We start from the raw sequence: 23824 nt of genomic DNA, 5'->3' as shown, positions 1-23824 counted from the left end.
TAATGGTGATGCTAACACTAGATAAAATCATTGTCACAGTTAATTCTGAACTCCTTATTTCAAGCTTAATAATAGGAAACTCAATGGAAAGGATATTACACGGCCCATATCACTCATGAGTGCCGCAGGCCTGAGTAACTTGTTATTTTGCTCCGGAGTGAAATAAAATGCAGATTAGATTGCCTGCTATCAGGGGCATTGTTTTAATTGAGGGTGTATATGTGCTGATGAGGGGGCTCCAAGCAGGTTTCATTTTCTCAAATGTTATGGGAATGATCTTTGTGGTTATAACTGTGACTTGTCAAATCACCTATTATTGTTGGGCTTTTAAAGTTCTCTCTCTTCCGTCTTAGTTCCCAGGAAGACACTGGTTACATTTGTCCCTCAAGCCAGGGTGTCTATGAAACTGCTTCCCCAGCATTCTAAATGCTTTTGTCCTCAGCAGTTCAGTCACAGGAAGCAAACAATGGAATATCCAAACTCCTGTCTTTGTCTCACTCCAGTCACATATGCCAGTCACCACAAAATACTTCTCTACCCTGAGATATATTCATACTCCCAGCCAGCAATAAATAATAAAAGATGCCCTCCTCCAACCTTTACATGTATTCAGAAAGGTGTTTTCAAGAAGTGAGAGCATATGGGACTTTCTGTTCTTGTTCTAAAGATGATTGTTCTTTCTATTGTCCTTTGAAACACATGCAGTGCATGCCACAAATCATCTGGACACATCTCCTTGTAAACATTTATAAGCCTCCATTTCAATGGTGCTTCCCACACTGACTTAGCAAAGCCCTCCCATTTTTTGTTTTTCACCCTGCAGTGGAGGCTAGAAATGGCTGGTCTGTAATCAGAGTATACAGTTTGTTTGATTTTAAATTGAGTGCTAAATCTTGAAACTTCTTTTCTTCAGTCAAGACCATTTGTGATCTACATGAGAATGGCCATGGTCCATCTAGCCTGGTATCCTGTCTTCTGACAGTGGCCAATGCCAGGTGGGAATTAATAGAACAGGCAATCATTTGTGATCCATCCCATCATCCACTCCCAACTTCTGGCAGTCAGAGGCTAGGGCCACCCAGAGCATGAGGTTTTATCCCTGACCATCTTGGCTAGTGGCCACTGATGGACCATTAGAATAAATATATGTAGTGATAAAGTATGGTCAGCACCACCATTATTGAATCTCTATGCTACTATTTCTTTATATTCTTTACATGTTAAAGCATTAACAACTAATTTAGGATGAACTAATTACTTATCAGCCCTTATTACAAAGGTCTGCCTCCAGCACGGGATTCTACAGGAAATACAGTTGCATTGTCTGGCTCAAAACATTACACAACTGAAATTCATCACAACAAATAGACTATGGAACAAATTCTTGTGTGATGAAAGTCAAAAGTTACTCTACTGGCCTCGGTGGAGTTAGGGTCTGATCCCTGTAGACTCCCATCAACTTCAATGGGTTTTGGATCAGGATCTTTCTCCACTAGTACTGAGAGCAGAATTTAGCCATCAAATCCCATATGTCACAGAAACTACCTCAGGATTGAAATATTTGAAACACCAGGATTCTACATTCAATTCCTACACAAATAAGTACAATCAATTCTTTTTGGCTAAATTAGCCACAAAATTACAATTCAGATTTGTCTAGCTAAAATAGTATCTGTGTTAAGGTGGTTTTCTAGAGCTATTATTTTAAAATAGGCAGCTAGAGGGCTTTTTTGTAACCCAGCACATACACAATTTACCCTAATGAAGCATTTCCCTTATAAATAAATTCTTAACATTAATTATGAGTAAGTTTGTTATCTCTAGCTCTGGCATCTTGAATTTGAGGCCCACTGATAATATGGGAATATATTCACATTTACAATCTCGCACTCCCTACCAAGGAATATTCTTCTATTTTTCTTTTCTAATCATGTAGGTCCTATATTTGACAATGAAGACAGGACCATGGCACTTGAAGTCTTCCCTCCCCCTGCTTATTTAGAAATGCACGGGATGTGGTTTGAGAGAGCATTATAGTTTTACCTTTTATTCTGAGGCCACTGAAATTTCAGGGGATGACCTTTATTCATGAAAAAAATATTTAATAAATTGATATAGTTAATTTCACATTGCTCCCATGACATGCTGATACAGGGTCCTTCAGTACTTTGTTTCCTTTGGATCTGCTGAAGACTTGAGGATAAAAGAAAACCTGTTGTTCAGCGAGCCATTAACAACCTATAATGATACTGTGCTGTGTGTTTCCATGACAGGTTGACCTCAAGAGACGTTTATTAATTTCTTTCCATTTTCTTTGGTGCATTTACATTGGTTCTGGTGAATTAGTCTAGGGTATTCATTTTGTGGCAATAGTTTAGATTGTGATCTTTTAATTCTAAAGATGACTTTTTTTTGTTATACATTTCTTACTAATCAGTTACATCAGAGCTTAAGCATTGCTACCTTAAGATTTACATTTGCTTCCAGCTTTGAAGGCTAAAACATCTTGGATCTTTAAACCTTTCTTTCTTTTGTTCCCCCCGCAAATCTCATCTAAACATGTGTTCAAGCAGAGACTGCAGATCATTTCCTTTCATTCCTGGCTCCATTCAAAGCACTTACCACAGGCATTTATTCAGCATAGAACTCACAGGCCTTCAGCTTACATTTATTAGGGACCTTTGCTCAGAATTCTTAATTTTCACAGTTTCTCCCTGTACATTAAATAGGGCATCTACCAAATCCAAGATACTTAAGATGGTTTCTATGAAAAAAGGGAAAAATTGGCCATTATCCAGGGAAGAGTTGTAACTGCACAGAAGTCTTCATTAAATAACTTAGATTCAAGGGATACGAATATCTCCTTTCGGTTTATCATACTGATGTATAAACATCATGTTGTTCAGAGGTTTGGATCATTCAAATATAGCCAAACCTCTTTGGCCTGGAAATCCACATGCTAAAAGTCAAACAAACCCAGGATTTTCCATGAATTCCATGGTAAAGAATGTTCAAAAATACAACCCGAGTAATTTCTGTAACAGTATTTTGGTATTCCTTCTTCTTGTCCAAGCAAGGAACAGAAAGTGAAGAGGCAGAGAGAAAAAAAATACTTTTACAGTTTCTCTCAGACCCACTGACTTTACAATTTTCAAACTTCAAAATCATGGATTTGGCTTAGACAAGAAGTTTTCCCAAGACTCTAAATATTCCATAATTTTAGTCTCAATTTTTTTCTCCCTTTTCATAACAACCACCATACTGGGTCAGAGCAATGGTGCACCTCGTCCAGTACCCTGTCTTCTGACAGTGGCCTATGCCAGGTGCTTCAGAGGGAATTAACAGACCAGGCAATCATTGAGTGATCCATCCCCTGTTGTCCACTCCTAGCTTCTGGCAATCAGAGGCTAGGGACACCAAGAGCATGGGGTTGCATTCCTGACGATCTTGGCTAATAGCCACTGATGGTCCTATTCTCCAAGAATTTACCTAATCTTTTTTGAACCCCATTATAGTTTTGGCCTTCACAATATCCCCTTGCAACAAGTTTCACAGGTTGTGTGTGCACGTTGTGTGAAGAATTACTTCCTGTTGTTTTAATTTCATTGGGTGACCCTTGATTTTTGTGTTATGTGAAGGAGTAAATAACACTTCTTTATTCACTTTCTCCACATCATTCACGATTTTATAGACTTCTATCATATCGCCTCTTAGTGGTCTTTTTCCAAGATGAAAAGTCCCAGTCTTTTTAATCTCTCCTCATACAGAAGTTGTTCCATACCCTTAATCATTTTTGTTACCCTTCTCTATATCTTTTCCAATTCTAATATATCTTTTTTGAGATGAGAACTGCATGCAGTATTCAAAGTGTGAGTGTACCATGGATTTATATTGTGGCATTATATTTTTTGTCTTATTATTTATAACTTTCCTAATTGTTCCTAACATTCTATTAACTTTTTTGACTGCCACTGCACATTGAGTGGAAGTTTTCAGAGAACTATCCACAATGACTCCAAGATCTCTTTCTTGAGTAACAATATCTAATTTCAATCCCATCAATTTGTATGTATAGTTGGGATTATGTTTTTCTATGTGCATTAGTTTGCATTTATCAACATTTAATTTCATCTGCCATTTTGTTGCCCAATCACCCAGTTTAGTGAGATCCCTTTGTAATTCTTCACAGTCAGCTTTGGAGTTAATGAATCTGGAGTAATTTTGTGTTGTCTGAAAACTTTGCCACCTCACTGTTTACCCCTTTTCCCAGATCATTTATGAATGTTGAACAGCACTGATCCCAGTACAGATCCCTGGGAGATCCCACTATTTACCTACCTCAACTGTGAAAACTGACCATTTGTTCCTACCCTTTGTTTCCTGTCTTTTAAGCAGTTACTTATCCTTGAGAGAACCTTCCCTCTTATCCATGACTCTTTATTTTGCTTAATAGCCTTTGGTGTAGGACCTTGTCAAAGACTTTTTGAAAGTCCAAATACACTATATCCGCTGTATTGTTCTTGTCCACGTTTGATGACATCCTCAAAGAATTCTAACAGATTGGTGAGGCATGATTTCCCTTTAAGAAAAGACGGTTACTCACCGTTGTAACTGTTGTTCTTCGAGATGTGTTGCTCATATCCATTCCAGTTAGGTGTGTGCGCGCCGCGTGCACGATCGTCGGAAGATTTTTACCCTAGCAACACCCGGTGGGTCGGCTGTGGAGCCCCCTGGAGTGGCGCCGTTATGGCGCTGGATATATACCCCAGCCGACCCAGCGCCCCCTCAGTTCCTTCTTGCCGGCTACTCCGACAGTGGGGAAGGGGGGCGGGTTTGGAATGGATATGAGCAACACATCTCGAAGAACAACAGTTACAACGGTGAGTAACCGTCTTTTCTTCTTCGAGTGCTTGCTCATATCCATTCCAGTTAGGTGACTCCCAAGCCCCACCTAGGTGGCGGGGTCGGAGTGAGACATTGCTGTGTGCAGAATCGCTGACCCGAAAGCAGCATCGTCTCTGGATTGTTGCACCAGCGCATAGTGAGTAGTAAATGTGTGGACCGATGACCACACTGCAGCTCTACAAATGTCCTGGAGCGGTACTTGAGCCAGGAAGGCAGTCGAGGAGGCCTGAGCCCTCGTGGAATGAGCGGTGATGCGTGGCGTCGGAACACCGGCCAGGTCGTAACAAGCACGAATACAGGACGTGATCCAGGAGGACAGGCACTGTGAAGAGACCGGTGAGCCCTTCATCCGGTCGGCTACCGCAACGAAGAGTTGCGTCGTCTTCCTAAACGACTTTGTACGGTCAATATAGAAAGCCAGGGCCCTGCGAACGTCCAACGAATGTAAACGCTGGTCCTGACGAGTAGCGTGCGGTTTCGGATGGAAGACCGGGAGGAATATATCCTGGTTCACGTGGAAAGGTGACACCACCTTTGGAAAAAAGGCAGGATGGGGGCGAAGCTGCACCTTGTCCTTATGGAACACCGTGTATGGGGGCTCGGATGTCAGCGCCCTGAGTTCCGAGACGCGCCGTGCTGAGGTGATGGCTACCAGGAAGGCTGTCTTCCAAGATAAGTACAGGAGCGAGCAGGTAGCCAATGGTTCAAACGGAGGCCCTGTGAGCCTAGAGAGTACGAGGTTGAGGTCCCACGTTGGAACCGGCTGTCGTTGCTGTGGGTATAGCCGGTCTAAGCCCTTGAGGAATCTAACAACCATCGGGTTAGAGAAGACCGAGGACGTGAGTTCTCCTGGGTGGAAAGCGGAAATAGCGGCGAGGTGAACCCTAATTGAGGATGTCGCCAAGCCTTGCTGTCTTAGGGACAGGAGGTACTCCAGTATCAAGGGGATAGGAGCCTGCGAGGGAGACGTAGCTCGTTGCTCACACCAGCAGGAGAACCTCTTCCACTTGGCTAAATAAGTGGTCCGCGTAGAGGGCTTTCTACTTCCCAACAGGACCTGTTGGACGGCCTGCGAGCATTGCCGCTCTGAGCGACTCAACCATGAAGCATCCACGCCGTGAGGTGGAGCGACTGCAGGTCGGGGTGACACAGCCGGCCGTGGTCCTGAGAGATGAGATCCGGAGTCAAGGGGAGCGTGATCGGCCTCTGTACTGACAGCTCTAGAAGTGTGGTGTACCAGTGCTGTCTCGGCCAAGCGGGAGCGACTAGAATTACCCGTGCATGGTCCCTGCGGATCTTGAGCAGCACCCTGTGGACCAGTGGGAATGGGGGAAAGGCGTAGAACAGATGGTCTTTCCATGCCATGAGGAAGGCGTCCGACCGAGAGCCCGGGGCTCGCCCGTGTAGGGAGCAGAATGCCTGGCACTTCCTGTTGGCCCGAGATGCGAACAGGTCGATCTGGGGAAACCCCCACCTCTGGAAGACGGAATAGATGATGTCCGGGCGAATCGACCACTCGTGCGTTTGGAAGGACCTGCTGAGACGGTCCGCCAGCGTATTCTGGACTCCAGGCAGGAATGACGCCGTGAGATGTATCGAGTGGGCGATGCAAAAGTCCCACAGGCGAATGGCCTCTTGGCATAGGGGAGATGAGCGGGCTCCGCCTTGCTTGTTGATGTAAAACATGGCCGTGGTGTTGTCGGTGAGAATCAGCACGCAACGGCCCTGTAGGAAGTTGAGGAAAGCCTGACAAGCCAGGCGCACTGCCATCAGCTCTCGGACGTTGATGTGCAGGGCTAGTTGGGACGCTGACCACAGGCCTTGGGTATGATGCTCCCCCAGGTGAGCGCCCCATCCTAGAGATGAAGCGTCCGTAACTAGGTGGAGGGAGGGCTGTGGGGCGTGAAAGGGCACTCCTGCACAGACCGCCGTGCGATCCGTCCACCATGTGAGGGAGGCCAAGACTGCGGCCGGAACCGTGACCACTATGCTCAGGTCGTCTCGGTGAGGACGGTAAACCGATGACACCCAAGTCTGCAATGGGCGAAGTCGCAGCCTGGCGTGCCTGGTTATGTAGGTGCACGAGGCCATGTGGCCCAAGAGGGCAAGGCACGTCCTTATGGTGGTAGTTGGAAAGGCCCTGAGTCCTTGAATGACGCTTGAAATGGCATGAAAGCGGCTGTCTGGCAGGATGGCTCGGGCATGTCTGGAGTCCAGGATTGCTCCAATGAACTCTATTCTCTGAGTTGGCACTAGAGTGGACTTCTCTCTGTTGAGTAGAATGCCCAGCTCGTGGAAAGTGCGTGTCACTATGTGGACATGGGCCTGCACTTGGCCTCTGGTGCGGCCGCGTACCAGCCAGTCGTCCAAGTACGGGAACAGCTGTATCCCTTGTCGACGAAGGAAGGCCGCGACGACTGCCAGACACTTTGTGAACACCCTGGGAGCCGAGGACAAGCCGAAGGGAAGGACTGCGAATTGGTAGTGCACCCTGTTTACTACAAACCGCAGGAAGCGCCTGTGAGGCGGATAAATCGCTATGTGGAAATAAGCGTCCTTCATGTCGAGGGCGGCGAACCAGTCTCCAGGATCCAGTGAAGGGATGATGGTCCCCAATGACACCATGCGGAACCTCAACTTTACTATGAATTTGTTGAGCCCGCGCAAGTCTAAGATGGGCCTTAGACCCCCTTTTGACTTGGGTATCAGGAAGTAGCGGGAGTAAAACCCCCTGCCCCTTAGCTCCGATGGAACCCCCTCTATGGCCCCCATAGCGAGGAGCCCAAAAACCTCCTGTGTAAGGAGTTGCTCGTGAGAAGGGTCCCTGAAGAGGGACGGGGAGGGGGAGTGGGAGGGGGGGGGCGAGGAAAACTGGAGGGCGTATCCCCTTTCCACCGTGCGAAGGACCCAACGGTCCGAGGTTATACGGGACCAAGCACGGTGGAAGCGGGAGAGGCGGTCCCGGAAAGGGGGAGTCGGATCCTGGGTACCGGTCGTGGTGCCGTCCTCGACCGCACCTTCAAAAGGCTTGTCTAGGCCCTGAAGGTGGCCTAGACTGGCCCTGGTTCTGACCGGGTTGAGGGCCGGTCGACCTTCGCCTACCGCCTCGACCCCGCCTCCTAGCAAAGTCCTGTCTTGGACGAGGCGGGGGAGGGTAGAACCGCTGAGGTTGGGGCCTGAAGGGTCTGCGCTGAGGCCCTGGGACATGCATCCCCAGGGAGCGCATCATTGTCCGGGAGTCTTTGAGGTTTTGGAGCCTCGAGTCTGTTTTCTCTGAAAAGAGGCCCTGGCCCTCGAACGGTAGGTCCTGCAGGGTCTGCTGCAGTTCCGGTGGCAAGCCCGACACCTGGAGCCAGGAGATTCGGCGCATTGCTATCCCTGAAGCCAGGGTCCTAGCGGCCGAGTCCGCTATATCCAGGGATGCCTGTAGGGAGGTGCATGCCACCCGCTTGCCCTCCTCTACCAAGGCCCCGAACTCTTCCCTCGAGTCCTGGGGGACCAGTTCTTTAAATTTCCCCATCGAGGACCACATATTGAAGCCGTAGCGGCTGAGGAGCGCCTGCTGGTTCGCTGCCCGCAATTGCAGTCCGCCAGCAGAATAAACCTTGCGTCCGAACAAATCGAAGCGCTTAGCGTCCTTCGATTTGGGCGCAGCAGCCTGCTGGCCATGGCGCTCCCGTGCATTGACTGATGACACCACCAGTGAGCACGGTTGGGGGTGAGTGTACAGATACTCATGCTCCCGGGAAGGCACGAAGTACTTTCTCTCCACCCCTCTGGCCGTGGGCGGAATAGAGGCCGGGGTCTGCCAGATAGTGGTGGCGTTGGCCTGGATGGTGCGGACCAGCGGTAATGCCACCCTGGATGGAGCATCCGCAGAAATGATCTGCACTATTGGGTCATGGACCTCCGCAATCTCCTCCACCTGGAGGTCCAGATTGCGAGCCATGCGCCGCAGCAGGTCCTGATGGGCCCGAAGGTCTATCGGAGGCGGCCCGATGGTAGACGTGCCCGCTACGGCCTCATCAGGAGAGGACGAGGAGGATACCCCCGGTGGCAAGGGGTCCAATGGTTGATCCTGCTCCAGGTGTTCCTGGTGATGGGCATCTCCTGCCCCCTGGTCCAGGGCCTCTGCAGGTGCGGGCACTGGAGCCTCCACGTCCCTTGGAGGAGGGCGGGAGATGGTGGACTCTGGGGCCCTAGGCTCCGAACGGCCAGAGCGGGAGGCCGATAGGGGAGCTCCTTGTGCCTGGTGGTAGGCCCAAGGAGTCCAGAAGGACCAATGCGCAGGTCCTTGTATCGGGTCGTCGGTCTCCTGCAGGTGGCCGGGCTCCACTGTCTCAGAGGACCGCGACGCCGATCTCGACGGCCACGGCGGTGCCGAAGCCGATGCCGTCGGCACCGGATGGTACGGTGCCGATCGGTGCCGAGCGTAAGGGGACCTGTCCCTGCGTGGTTCCGGCGAACGGTGCCGGGACCTGGACCGGTGCCGATAGTCCCTCCGGTGCCGGGATCCCGATCTGGAACGTGACGACGATCTGGAGGAGACGTGGTACCGGGAGCGGCCTCTCGAGCCCGAGTGGCGCTCATACCGGTGCCGGGAGCTGCGCCTCGACCCCGATCGGTGCCGGTCGTCACGGCGGTGCCGGGATGTTGAGCGGCGCCGCGAGGAAGATCTGGGCCGCGAGTACGACCGGTGCCGAGGTGACACTCGGCGCCGGGACTCAGAGCGGCGTCGGGACCTGCTTCGGGATCTGGAGCGGTGCCGAGAGGCTTGTACTGGCGACGGTGGGCGCACCAGGGCAGGTTTCCCTCTAGACTGCAGCACACGTGGGGCTACCGGTGCCGGGAGTTGCGACGGCGCCGGCTCAGTGAGGGCGATCAGGTCTCTCGCGGTAGCGAAGGTCTCCGGGGTGGAAGGGAGACAAGGTTCCACCACCAGCCTTGGTGGTGAAACAGTCCGCACCGGACTCAACGGCCTCGGTGCCGGAGTCGACGGTGTGGCCGCCTGTCTTTGGCGGTCCAGCTGCGGACGCGGCTCTACCCCCGGCACCGGGGGAGCCTGTATCTTCGCGGCAGCAGCGTCCCGTGTCTTAGCGGTCTTCTTATGGCCCGGCGAAATGGATCGGTGCCGAGGCTCTTTGGGCGGGCGCGGTGCCGACGTCGGTCGGTGCCGGACAGTCTTTTCTGCCGCACCGGTCGGGCCCGCCGGGGCGCTGCGCACCGAAGCGCTCGGTGCCGGGACAGGGCGCGCCGAGGGAGGATCCGGACTCAGCGCCGCCTCCATGAGGAGCTGTCGGAGCCTAAAGTCCCGCTCCTTCCTTGTCCTCGGCTTGAAGGCCTTGCAGATAGGGCACTTATCTGCTGGATGAGTCTCTCCCAGGCACTTCAAGCAAGAACTATGCGGGTCGCTGGTTGGCATGTGCTTCCCGCAGGACGCGCACGGCTTAAAGCCAGGAGCCTTGGGCATGGGCCCGGCTGTGCGCCGGGGGGAAAAGGGGAAAACACCCCCTAAACCCCCGATAACAATTTACAACTATATATATATACACTATACACTAACTACTAACTAACTTGAACAACTATCTGTATAACTAAATATAACAAGAACAATGAAACGCTAGGGAGTGTGGAGGTCAGCTAAGCCGCGCTCCACAGTTCCAACGACCGTCAGGGGCGGTAAGAAGGAACTGAGGGGGCGCTGGGTCGGCTGGGGTATATATCCAGCGCCATAACGGCGCCACTCCAGGGGGCTCCACAGCCGACCCACCGGGTGTTGCTAGGGTAAAAATCTTCCGACGATCGTGCACGCGGCGCGCACACACCTAACTGGAATGGATATGAGCAAGCACTCGAAGAAGAAAGCTGGGTTGACTCTTCCCCAACATATTGTGTTCATCTATGTGTTTGATAATGCTGTTCTTTATTGTTTCAATCAATTTGCCTGCTACTGAAGTTATGCTTACCAGCCTGTAATTGCCAGGATCGCCTCTGGAGCCTTTTTAAAAAATTGGTGTCATATTAACTATCCACCAGTCATCTGGCACAGAAACTGATTTAAATGACAGGTTACATACCATAGTTAGTAGTTCTGCAATTTTATATTTGGGTTCCTTCAGAATTCTTGGGTGAGTACCATCTGGTCCTGGTGATTTATTACGGTTTAATTTATCAATTTGTTCCAAAACCTCCTCTATTGACACCTCAATCTGGAATAGTTCCTCAAATTTGTCACCTAAAAAGAATGGCTCAGGTTGCTCTCACTTCCTCTACACTGAAAGGAGGCAAAGAATTAATTTGGCTTCTCCGCAATGGTCTCATCTCCCTTGAATACTCCTTTAGCACCTCAATCGTCCAGTGGCCTCACTGATTGTTTGGTACACTTCCTGTTTCTGATGTACTTAACATTTTTTGCTGTTATTTTGAGTCTTTGGCAAGTTGCTCTTCAAATTCTTTTTTGCCCTGCCTAATTATACTTTTACACTTGACTTAACCAGAGTTTATATTCTTTTCTATTTTCCTCAGTAGGATTTAACTTCCAATTTTTAAAGGATGTCTCTTTTGCCTCTAACTACTTCTTTTACTTTCTTGTGTAGCTATGATGGCACTTTTTTGGTCCTCTTACTATGGGTTTTTATTTTCGGGATATACATTTAATTTGGGCCTCTAGTATGGTGTTTTTAAACTTTCCATGTAGCTTGTAGGCTTTTCATTTTTGTGACTGTACCTTTTAATTTCCATTTAACTAGCTTCCTCATTTTTTGTAGTTGTCCTTTCTGAAGTTAAATGCTACTGTGGTGGGCTTCTTTGGTGTGCCCCTCTCCCCCAAGGATGTTAAATTTTATTATATTATTGTCACTATTACCAAGCAGTTCATATATATTCACTTTTTGAATCAGATCCTTTGCTCTACTTTGGACTAAACCAAGAATCCCCTCTCCCTTTGTGGGTTGCAGGACCAGCTGCTCCAAGAAGCAGTCATTTATGGTACCAAAAAACTTTCTCTCTGCATCCCATCCTTAGGTGACATGTACCCAGTCAATATGGGTATAGTTGAAGTCCTGCACTATTACAATCACAGCTTCTCTAATCTCCCAGAGGATTTCACAATCACAATCAGGTGGTCGGTAGTATATTCCTACTGCTATATTCTTATTATACAAGCATGGAATTTCTATCCCTAGAGATTCTATGGTACAGTTTCAGAGGAGTAGCCGTGTTAGTCTGGATCTGGCATGCATCTGACAGAGTGGGTATTCACCCACAAAAGCTTATGCTCCAATACGTCTGTTAGTCTATAAGGTGCCACAGGACTCTGCTTTTTATGGTACAGTTTGATTCATTTAAGATTTTTACTCTATTTGACTCTGTGCTTTCTTTCACATATAGTGCCACTCCCCTCCACTTGCATGACCTACTCTGTCATTCCTATATTTTTTGTACCCTGGTATCACCATGTCCCATTGATTATCATCATTCCACTAAGTTTCTGCTATGCCTATGATATCCATAGCCTCACTTAAATACCAGGCACTCAAGTTCAGCCATCTTAGTATTTAGACTTCTAGCATTTGTCACTTTTTAGCTGTCTGCTATTAGGTGATATAACTGAACGGGACTCCTTTTCATTTGACTGTTTCTCTTCAGTTCCTACCTGTAATTTATAGCCTCTCATCCTTGTCTTCTTACTAAGATATAGAGAATCCCCGTTAATAGATCCTCCCCTAAGGGATGTCTCTCTCTGAATCGCGTGCTCTTCTGCGCCTGTTGGCTTTCCCTAGCCCTTAGTCTAAAAATTTCTCTAGGACCTTTTTAATTTTACATGCCAACAATCTGGTTACATTTTGGGTCAGATTAAATCCATGCCTCCTGTATAGATTCTTCCTTTCCCAAAAGGTTCCCCAGTTCCTAATAACCTAAACTCCTCCCCACATTAAGACCCTGCAGCTCTCCCTTTCTGTCTGGTTCTTCACATAGAACCAGAAGTATTTCAGAGAACGTTTTGTTTCACAGAAACAAATGTTAATTCTTACATGTTAAAAACTGCATTCTGTGGAAAGAGAAAGTTAAATGTTGGAATGATTCATATGTGCGAGGATTTGTCATTTGGTTGGAATTTTGATATTTTAAGTCCAGGAAAAACTGTTCATGGATAGAAATGCTGAAGTTAGTTCTGGATCAAATCTGCATATTCTCACAAACTAATAGAAATAGATGTCTCAGTTTGTGCATGTAAACTACCATCCTAAAATGACAAGCATAAACTAGCAAGCATCTAAAATCCTGAATGTTGGCTGTAGAGGGGAAAAAGAAAAAAAGATGCCCAAAAATCCTGTTTTTGCCAATGCCAATAGTTGCCTTCAAATTTAAATAAAATAAAGAGATTATTTTGAGTCAATGTCTAGCCCAAGCAATTACAACTGATTTATTTAATAGACAAATGTCACAAATTTTATAATGAAAAGATTGAAAAAAATTGCCTCCCCTCCGCCCAAACTCATGAATTTCACGTTCAGAAATGTCAAACCAAAAAGCTGCTTACGAATGTTACATATGAGGATAATTTGTTGAAGCTATGTATTGACAGATGTATTGACACATAAATGCCTTTCTAAAATGACATTTATGAAATACACACTTCCTAAAATAAACCTTGTGAAAATAATTAATAGCATATAATAGACAAAGCTTGATTGCTGTCCTTATGAAGAAATACTACTAAATAAAATACAGTATTTTATGGCCTACTACTTCTGAACTCATTGCACAATATTCTGGTGAATATTTTCCTCCATTAAGAGGCAGGGAATATGCTTAATGGTTTAGATGTATATTTTAGTTTAGTTCACTGTGTATTATAATCAGTTTCTTATCTGAGGTACTTCCAATACACAGGAAAAGTTTCTTTTTCACTGTAGCGCCAACGTTTTTTTACATTAATATTTAACGTATCTGCCCCAGTTTTCACTCAAATTCTATACTTGCCAAACTAAAAAAAAAAAAAAAAAAAAAAATCCAGGCTAATTCCCTAAATAACTCCGGGTTCTGGAGGCCACTAGAGGGCTGTGAGAGCATTCTAGTGAATTTTAAATTATGTTAATCAAATGAATCAGGTGATGAAAATAGATACCCTCATATTAAACTCTTGTGATAGTGCAGAAACACAAGAAAAGAGAAGTCTTAGAAAAAACCCTGCAGTTTCAAGTTCACACAAGCCTTTCAGTTTTGGTTCATTGTGTTTTATTTGAGTTAAAACAGATAAAGAAAAAACAGGATGGAAGAAAGGAAGTGTTATCTCCATTCTAAAGATGGGGAAAATGAGATATTTTAGTCACACAGGAAGTCTGCAGCCGAACCAAGAATTAAACCCTGAGTTCTAGAGCAGTGATGTGACCCCCAAAATCCATCTTTCCCCTCAAACTTGGCCCAGACCTCCATTAAACTCAGCACAAATTGGCCAAAATGACTGTAAACATTTCTGTACATGGCCTGAGTTCATAATGAAATTGTAGAGTATTGGGACAAGACTGAATTGGTTTAATCTCTAGTTGTAATCAATGAAACAGGTGGAAGTTGGTTAGGATCAAGATGTGTATGGATTCTGGAAGCTCCTGGGATTCACACACTACAGCCTCCTATTCCACTGGGTCTGTAACGCTTGGTGAAGCAGCAGCATACAATGCTGAAGTTTGCCTGTGCTCTTCTCACTAATAGCCTTTTGCATTGGATTCATTTGTTGCAGTAATCCCCAGTATCAGAGATTTAAGTTGTTTGTAGTCATTTATAATACCCTCTGCATTACAGAAGATCACCATGATTTTGTTCGCAGATGGCTGAGCAAACAGCAAGTTGGGTTTTCATGACTTTGTGCCTTCACAACACTAGCTGCTGCTAATTCCAGCATCTCTCAGTCATTAATGTATTTTTTTATTTGTAAGTATCAGACATGACATAACATTTTCTGGCCTGGAATCATAACAAGTCAGAAGTTGATGGTTGCTATCCAGTCTGGTCATCATCCTGTCCTTTATCAAGAACCAGGGAATTGCTGAGAAGAGACATTTTTCATGCTCTGATTTTCAGGCAGGATTGGTTCTACTCAGCCATCACTGATGTCCAATTCTGTGGCAGTTCAGTCATGAGTGTTCATTTAACATCCAGCAAAAAACATTCAGCTTCACTACTAACAGAGTCTTTAAGTGGTGCTCTCCACAAGGTAGCAGTCCGGGACTCATCTTCAAGTGATTCATTTGTGCTCAGAGCGAGTCAGCATAAACAATACTCAGACTCTCACTTACTGAAAACTGAAATCATTTGTCATGATGGGCCAAGTTTCTGCATATTGCTCGGAGTCCCACAGATTCAGAGTCAAGCACCTTCTCATATCCTGCATTACCACAGTGTCTTCAATTCTCTCCAGTGCAGAATAACTCACCTCTGGACTTTTAGCTACCACTTTTAGTAGTTTAAATGTCAGGCATCTCCTTGTCACAAAAAACTCTTTATAAAAGATCTATTGACAACGCCCTAGCATGGTTTATTTCTTATAAATATTTCTATTGATAAATGGTGCCTATCCTGAGCTCCACAATATATGCATGTAAAATAAAAAAAATAAAAAAACATTTAATAAGTCTATGTCAATTATGATTCTACCTCACACTAGCCTATAAAGACTAAATTTCCAGCATCATTCCTCAACCCACAGTAGGTTGAGGGCATTCCAGAGTTAGGGGCTCCCACTAAAAATATCCTTCCTTTAGCTCCCTCTCATTTAAAGCAGAAGACAGTTAGCATGAGCACTTCAGTTTATTACACTATGGTATCACATGAGAAGGATAGGTAGAACACAAACCATTTAGAATTTTATAGATCAAAACCAACGCCTGGTACTGCACTCCAAACAAACTAGAAGCCAGTAAAGATCATGGGGTACAGATGTCATGTCTGCCTCCAAGAAACACCACTAAACAAGCAAGCCACTACATTATGTGCTAGCTGAAGTTTCCAAGTGGTCTTTAGATGTAGCCTCATGTAAAGCACTTAGCAGGGGTCCAACCCTAAGGTGACCAAGGCATGGATAATAACCAGTGAGGTCCATTTCCAAATGAAAATATTGCAAGCTTCTTGCTAAGTGGGAATTGGAAAAAGTACGGTTGGCCACTGCTGCTACTTGGACATCCAGAAGTCACTGGAGATCCATCAAAATCTGCTGGTTACAAATATAAGGAATATTCAGCAGCTGTACTTCCCCACTCAAGGGAGCCAACCCTCCTCCCCCCCCCGCCCCCCCCCCCCCCAAAAACCCCTACCACCTGCCATTTCTTCCTGTTGCTTAACATGGCCTACATACATTATCTCAGTCTTATTTAGCCTGAACCTCAGACTCATGCAAACCTCAGTTTTGGACAGACATTGGGAAGTTGTTCAACCACACTATCACCACACTCGGTATAATCTCTTTAAGTGTGGGTTGCAGTACCTCCATGCCTCTCTCAACAGCCTCACATACACATTGAAGAGGAAGGGTTACAGTATAAAGCTTTGCAGAATCCCCCATAAGTAAGGCACTACCAAATTCACGGTCCATTTTGGTCAATTTCAGAGCCATAGGATTAAAAAAATTGTAAATTTCATTATTTCAATTATTTAAAACTGAAATTTAACAGTGTTGTAATTGCCAAGGTCCCGACCCCAAAAAAGGAGTGTGTGTCTGTGTGTGGGGGGGGGTCACAAGGTTATTGTAGGGAGGAGATTGCGGTACTGCTACCCTTACTTCTGCGCAGCTCTTGGCGGTGCTGCCTTCAGAGCTGGGCAGCTGGAGAGTGGTGGCTGCTGACTGGGAGCCCAGCTCTGAAGGCAAAACTGCTGCAAGCAGCAGCACATAAGTAAGGATGGCATGGTATGGTACTGCCACCTTTATGTCTCCGCTGCTGCCTGCAGAGCTGGGCCCTCAGTCAGCAGCTGCCACTCTCTCGCCACCCAGCTCTGAAGTCAGCGCAGAAGGGTGGCAATACTGCAACCCTCCCTAAAGTAACCTTGCGACCCCCCTGCAACTCCCTTTTGGGTCAGGACCCTCAATGTGAGAAATGCTGGTCTCCCCCGTGAAATCTGTATAGTACAGGGTAAAAGCAAAGAAAAGATCAGATTTCATGGTCTGTGATGCATTTTTCATGGCTGTGAATTTGGTAGGGCCCTACCTATAAGGGAATCCTTAAGGCAGATGAGCCATCGTAACGTCGACAGACCCCAGTCGTCAGCAGGCGGGATCGAACCTGGGGCCTCCGGAGCTTAGTGCATGAGCCTCTACTGCATGAGTTAAAAGCCATGTGGCTCTTGGCTAAGGCTGTAGAGCAAACTCATTAATCTCTAAGTGATCTCGGTGCCACTAGAGGGGACAAAACACCACACCCAGGAGGTGTGTGGGTTACACCATCACATACAACTACCCTGTGGGATGTCCCTAAAAGGGAGGATAGAAGTAATTCATGAGTGCCGCTGTCCACTCCTGCTAGGGTACACAACACATCAACAATATATTATGGTCACTGGTGTCCAAGATTGCTGATTGATCGAAGAGAATCAGCAAGGACACTTGGTCTTTGTCCATCACTAGAAGTATTTTTGATAACACTTCGAGGTATATGGATTGTGAACAATTTACCCTTGTAACAGCAGCCACTGTAGTCAGTGCATACTGACCTCTGTCATCTTACCTTTGCAAATCTGACTAAGGCTGGTCACGGGGCCGGGAAATAAAGTCCGGTCTCTTGTCAGCACCCCTGTATAATGTAATTAATGACATGAATATATATTTCATATTATGTGTATAAATATAAATTACAATAATCCCAAAGTGTTTGTACCAGCTATTTACACAAAAATAGCTTTACCCACTACTGAAATGCAGCCAATTCTGGGTGCAACACAGCAACATCGCTGTGTGCAGTTAAGGTGCTACCTAACAGTCTTACTCTTCATGCTCAGCCTATTACCACATAGTGCTTATTGTGGTATGTGCTTTGTACTTCTGAAATGTACAAGCAAGAACGAGGCCAAAACCTTGAATCCAAACTTCACTGAATTTTGAGGGAGTTGGATTGGAATCCTCAAATCTGAACCCAGCCTAGCATGAGAACAGAGGTAGCAGGGATAGAACTCAGAGCCTTCTGTTTCAAAAGCACAGCCCTGTGCAACTTAACAGCTGATTCTTTAAAAGTCTTTCATTCTTTTCCTTTTTAACTGATAGCAGAGATCTCAAAACTGCAACAAAGGCAGGCTAGAAGCAAATCCTAGAGTAGAAAAACAACAAGGTTTTATTTTCTAAATTCTATCTTCATATATTTATTTTCCTTAGACTCATAATAAAGTCACAACTTTTTTCCAAAAGCATAATTTTGCTGTCTCTTTCTCTCCCTTTTCCTTTCTGGTTTAACCAGACAGGAACAACAATTTGTGTCATTCCAAATGACTATTTTAATTACCCTAACAACAACAAACAGACACTTCACTGATGTGTAGTAACTCTTCCAAAGACCCTTCTGCTAGGCACTAACTATAGTGAAGCCAATGGAGTAACACCAGGGATATATCTGACCTGTTGTGATGCTTTTCTATGCAAGATTCAGTTCAAAATATATTCTTTTAAACATATAAAAGAAAGGCTCTCCCTTTGCCATGGCAGCAAAATAGCAATAGTCACACAAAGAAATGGAGCAAGTACCTGTGAACTATGAAAATAGACACTTTTGACGAGTTCTTTCCTAAACTCTCCTAGTTGAGAGTTACTGTCATTTTTTCCCCCCTCAAAATTATTCTCCATGTTACTGACACATCATAAGAGCTGCTGCATGTTGCTTGCTAAATATTTCTTTTCCAGATGCATAAAGTATTTGTCCAACAAGGGCTTTGGGAGTTGAGAGAGATGGAGGACCCTTTGTCTTCCTTTCCCTAATAGAGTGGCTCTCAAACTTTTTTACTGGTGACCCCTTTCACATAGCAAGCCTCTGAGTGCAACCCCTCCCCTTATAAATTAAAAACACTTTTTTAACACCATTATAAATGCTGGAGGCAAATCAGGATTTGGGGTGGAGGTTGACATCTCGCGACCCCCCCTGTAATAACCTCATGACCCCCAGTTTGAGAATCCCTGCCCTAATATTTCTTATTAACACCTAGGATTCTTGTAGATAAACTGTTCTTTTATGCTAAAAGCCCCTGTAGATTTGTCTTTTATTTATAAAAATTTAATCTCCCCTTACAAAGTTTGTGCACTACACACAATTATTAGATGAATTAAAGATTCATCTGGGGCACCAGGACTTCATTATTTTATCTCCAAAAGTACAGGCCTGTTACTGAAGCTAAATGAGATCTTCTATAGCTTTACCCACTGCACTAGACATCTCCTGTAATCAGTAGCAGCAGTGAGTCCTTGTCCTCTCTGTGGATCTGCCACTAAAGGATAACTACACCCATGCACACACACACACCCCTTCAGATGTCCAGGACTCTCATAGTTTCTCATTATTATTGTTGAGCACTGACAGTGCACACAGCATTGCACAGACCTTACAAGACACCACAGACCATCTCCATAGAAGCTTAAATTCTAAATTAGACAAAAACAGTTGAAGGACATACCCTGTGTGAAATTGGTTTTAGTTTGGTTTTTGTTTATTTTATTAATAATTATGAATAGGGCCAGTGGGATGTTGGGCTATTGTCTTACAGAGTTTTGCAGCAGAAATACGTTTTGAGGAGGATGGAAATGGTTATTTGGAAGTGGAAAAAGCTGTTTTCAATTATGGATATTGGTTTGTGTTCCTCAAGAAACTGGGGATGAAACTGCCAAAAATTTACAATCCAAAGTGTAACTGTTGAAAAGCAGCAACTGGTGAACCTCAAAAGACACTTATCTGGACATCTGAGACCCCTAGGATGGCAAAATTGGGCTGGAAATCTTATGGGAGTGGTCTCTCTCATTAGATTCCTATTACTTCCTGGCTTCCAGTCAGACTTGGAATGGAAATGCATTCTTGTTGCTCTTCATTTTCTGGCCAATGCTTGATTAAAGTAAGATAAAATGGATATTTTACAAATAGTGAAGTCATGCAAATGAATATTCTTCACAAGGAATTCTAATGTCTGGGTACTTGAACAAAAAAGTGAAAACGTGCACCAAACTACATTTTTAAAAAAGTTTCTAAACCTTTTTAGCCCTCAAAAATTACACAGATCTGATTTGGAATAAAAGCTTGTGTTGATTCATGTTTACTCCAAACTATTTTGCCCATTCCTAAATGACACTGTGTTGTCAAACTCAATGCATCTAGTTTCCCCACCTCATTAATCATCACACCCATAAATCACAATGGCCATGTTTTTGTGGAGTTATACATTTCAAAAATCAAAATATGAGCACGGATGACTGTATTCAATACAATGAGCCAAAGCTATATTATATATGCTGATGTTCCCCAAAGATTGAACAGCAACCACAAAGCAATTGTCATTCCTACTACATTTGAAGGCTAAGTGAAAAATGTTTTCAACATCTTTCTTAAGGACTGCTCCCTCATAATTTTACTATCGGTATAGATGAATATAATTCACATAACCACCCAGGATTGATTGTAAATCAAATGTTTTCCCATAGAACTATGATGAATACACATTCAAATAAAATAAAAGAGGTAGAGCAATATAGTTCCTGGAATTTAACACCTTGTGGTCAGAAGGTCACATATGCTAAGTTGCTTATTTATATCCTTATTAAAGTTCTGATCTGTGGGAAGCAGAATTGAAGCAGTGTGATTCGCTTTACAAATAAAGAACGTATTGTTGTTAGACCATACATGTTGCGTTTGAGTACTTAAAGTTAACAATGTCTGAGCAACAGGTGAGCATAACAATCAGAAAGAAAAAAACATCCTTATCATGAGAAATGCATTCTTGTTGATATCTTTTTTTCTGGTAAATACTTGACTAAAAAAGGAGTATGTTACAAATGAATGAATCATACAAATGAATATTCTTCATCAAAAATTCTAACATACTTCTTATAACATATTTCTTAATATCTAATTATGTACTGATTGACTAGGTGTTTCTTGGCATGCAGGAAATACAGGATGAGGATTTTCTGTACATTGAACACTTCATATCAAGATAGCTGGTTATTCTGAATTTACGACTGAAACACAAGATTGTTCAGAGAAGTTCCAGCATCAGGATCTGATCCTCCAAAGCTTTACTCACCTTAGTAGCCCTTACACAAGTGTCATGGGCTACTTCTATAGCTTAGGGTTTGCTACAACTGCAGTAACTGCAATATCACTGTACACATGTGGGCAGTTAAGTGACATGATGATGGCTCAGCAATATATACATCTCTAGGTGTAAGGGTGTTTCTTGATATACTAGTATGTTTTTTTAAAAATAATTGAGTAAGCATTCCTAATGAGACAGTTTAACAAGGAGCAAAAAGGAGGCATAATTAGGTTGGTTAGCAACAACTCACTGCATTTAAATATACATGACGGGATCTTAGTATGAGGACTGGAAGATTAGAAAAAGAAGTCAGCGTCCCAAATTTAGGAGTTTAGTCTTAGTGCAAAGATACAAGAGCACTATTATATCCACCCTGGGCATATGAATAGCTCCAGGACCTGTGATAACTAAAATTCCGTACATTGCAGTGTTCCCACCATGGTATGGAATGTTAATAGGTGCTTGTAGTGGGGCAGCTGCAGGCCAGTGGGCCTGCGCAGATGAAAAGCCAATAAGAAAAGGGCTTATTGGAAGCCAATCAGGGCCCAGCTTGGAAACAGCCAATCAGGGCCAGGCTCAGCCCTATAAAAGGCTGCTTAGAGAGAGCAGGCAGTCTGTCCCAGGCCTTTGAGAGGGGAAGGTCTATCTGTCTGTCTCGAGAGGTGGGAGACTAGCAGCTGGGACAGTGCATTGCTGGGCAGGCTCGGGGGAGCAGAAGGGAACTCCAGCCCAGTGTCTGCCAGGCTGCAGGCCCTGAGGGGAAGGGCCTAGTCGGTGCGAGGGGCCGAAGGGGAAGCGGCCCATGGACGTGGACAGATGGAGGGAGAGAGGAGGGCAGGATGGCCACCACTAGAGGGTCCCTGGGTTGGGACCCAGAATAGTGGGCGGGCCTGGGTCCCCCCCTTGCCTTACACCCAGCCAACGGGAGCGGCTGTTGTGGGCTGCACCAACCCTCTGCCAAGAGGGGTGTGACTTTGGGGGTGCAGTTGCTCACATTGGCCAGAGCGCAGAGAGACAGCTGATTGACCTGCCCCCAGAAGGGGGCAAGGATGGACTAAGGGGCAGTGCCGGAGGGCAGTGGCTCGAAGAGGACGCTGCAAGTTGGGAGCAATGCAGGTCCACACGCCAACCGAGGGTGAGACAATGGGCGGGACACCACCGGGAGAGGGCGCTCTGCTGGTCTGAGCTAATTCCCAGAGACAACCAGCAGGAGGCGCCGGGTGGTGAGTTCCCAACCTTGTCACAGTGCTGTAGGAGTGCATTCTCCTTTCCCAATCTTACATGCTAAAGTTTGAGTGTGCGTGGCATGAATTTGCAGGACAGTATTACTTTGATTATGGTTTATTTCTGGCATAAATATTTTCCCTTTGTGCATATTCTTTTTATGCTTCAGTACAAAAAAGCAGCTTCTGGTTTGTTTGTGTTTCTTTTAGGAGAAGCAGCTGTGAAGTCATAATTATGTTCACTTCCCACTGGCAACTGGCAAGGCTTGCATTTTGTGTATTTGGAACTCCTGGAGGGGTGAATGTTCCACCTAGGATTTTACAATTTCCAGTTCCTAAAACATACATTGTTATAAGAAGTTGTTGGGCTTTTGGTTTTATATTCTTTTTAATTATATTGAGTATAGTTGATAAATCAGATTAGAATATTTTAAATTATTAAAGTGAGCATAAATTGAAAGAAACAGCATTGTACTTACTAGTTTAACTATTTTTGTATAGATACACATTTAAAACAGTGATCAGTAGCATCTATGTTCCTCCCTCAGATACTGGGGGTACTATAACCCAGGTGGTACCTCCCCCACCATGTGGCTTTGGGGGAAAACTAGAGAGGGGAACCATTCAGAGAACTCCAGCCTAGTAGGTAGCAGCAGATACAGAAGCTGCCAAAGAAGGGACTCCTGCACTTGGGAAGAGAAGGGAGTAAGATGGGGCCCACCTGGTACCAATCCTCCCTCCCAGCACTAGACTTGTACAGGAAAATTCCTCCTCTCACTTTAGGGACATGAGGCCCCAGGTGGTATCTCCTTCCCTCCAAATGAGGCCGTGGGGGAAAAACTGCAGGGAGGAACAAGCCAGAGATTCCAGCCAATAGGAGCTGGAGCTTTTCTTTCCAGTTAGCCCATCACCACCTAACTAAACCCACCCCAAATACATAGCTACTTATCTTATGGCATCAACATGGCATTTATTGCCCTCACATTGTTCACTCTCCTTGAGTGTTACACAGAGGACCCCACTCTGTGCCAGTCTTGTCTAGTTATGTTGTAAGCTCTTCAGGGTAGGGACTGTCTGCTACTCTATCTAAAGAGGTACTGCATTAATAAACGTGTATTAATAATGTTAATAATGCTCTCTCTCCTTTGACCTAAGCATTTAGCCGAAATTCTCAATTCTAGCCCTATAATTAATCATTTGGGTTCCCAATCACTGGATCCATACAAATATCATCCAGTTGGCTCTCCTCTAGACCATCACCAATCTTACCTTCCGTGTTTGCAGAGCATCTGGTACCATGCCTTCCTCTCAGTCAGGGTTACCAGAGTGATTTTGTGGCACAGAGGGCTTGCCTGGGCCTTCAGCCTGCAGGCGAACTTCATCCATAATGGTTTGATATTTTAAATTTAGAAAATCAGAAACAT

Source organism: Terrapene carolina, unplaced genomic scaffold, assembly GCF_002925995.2.
Source record: "Terrapene carolina triunguis isolate 2854851 unplaced genomic scaffold, T_m_triunguis-2.0 Scaffold210, whole genome shotgun sequence".
In the NCBI taxonomy this organism is placed as follows: domain Eukaryota; kingdom Metazoa; phylum Chordata; order Testudines; family Emydidae; genus Terrapene; species Terrapene triunguis.
The sequence above is the reverse complement of the archived record's forward strand: the minus strand, read 5'-3'. Positions refer to the sequence as shown.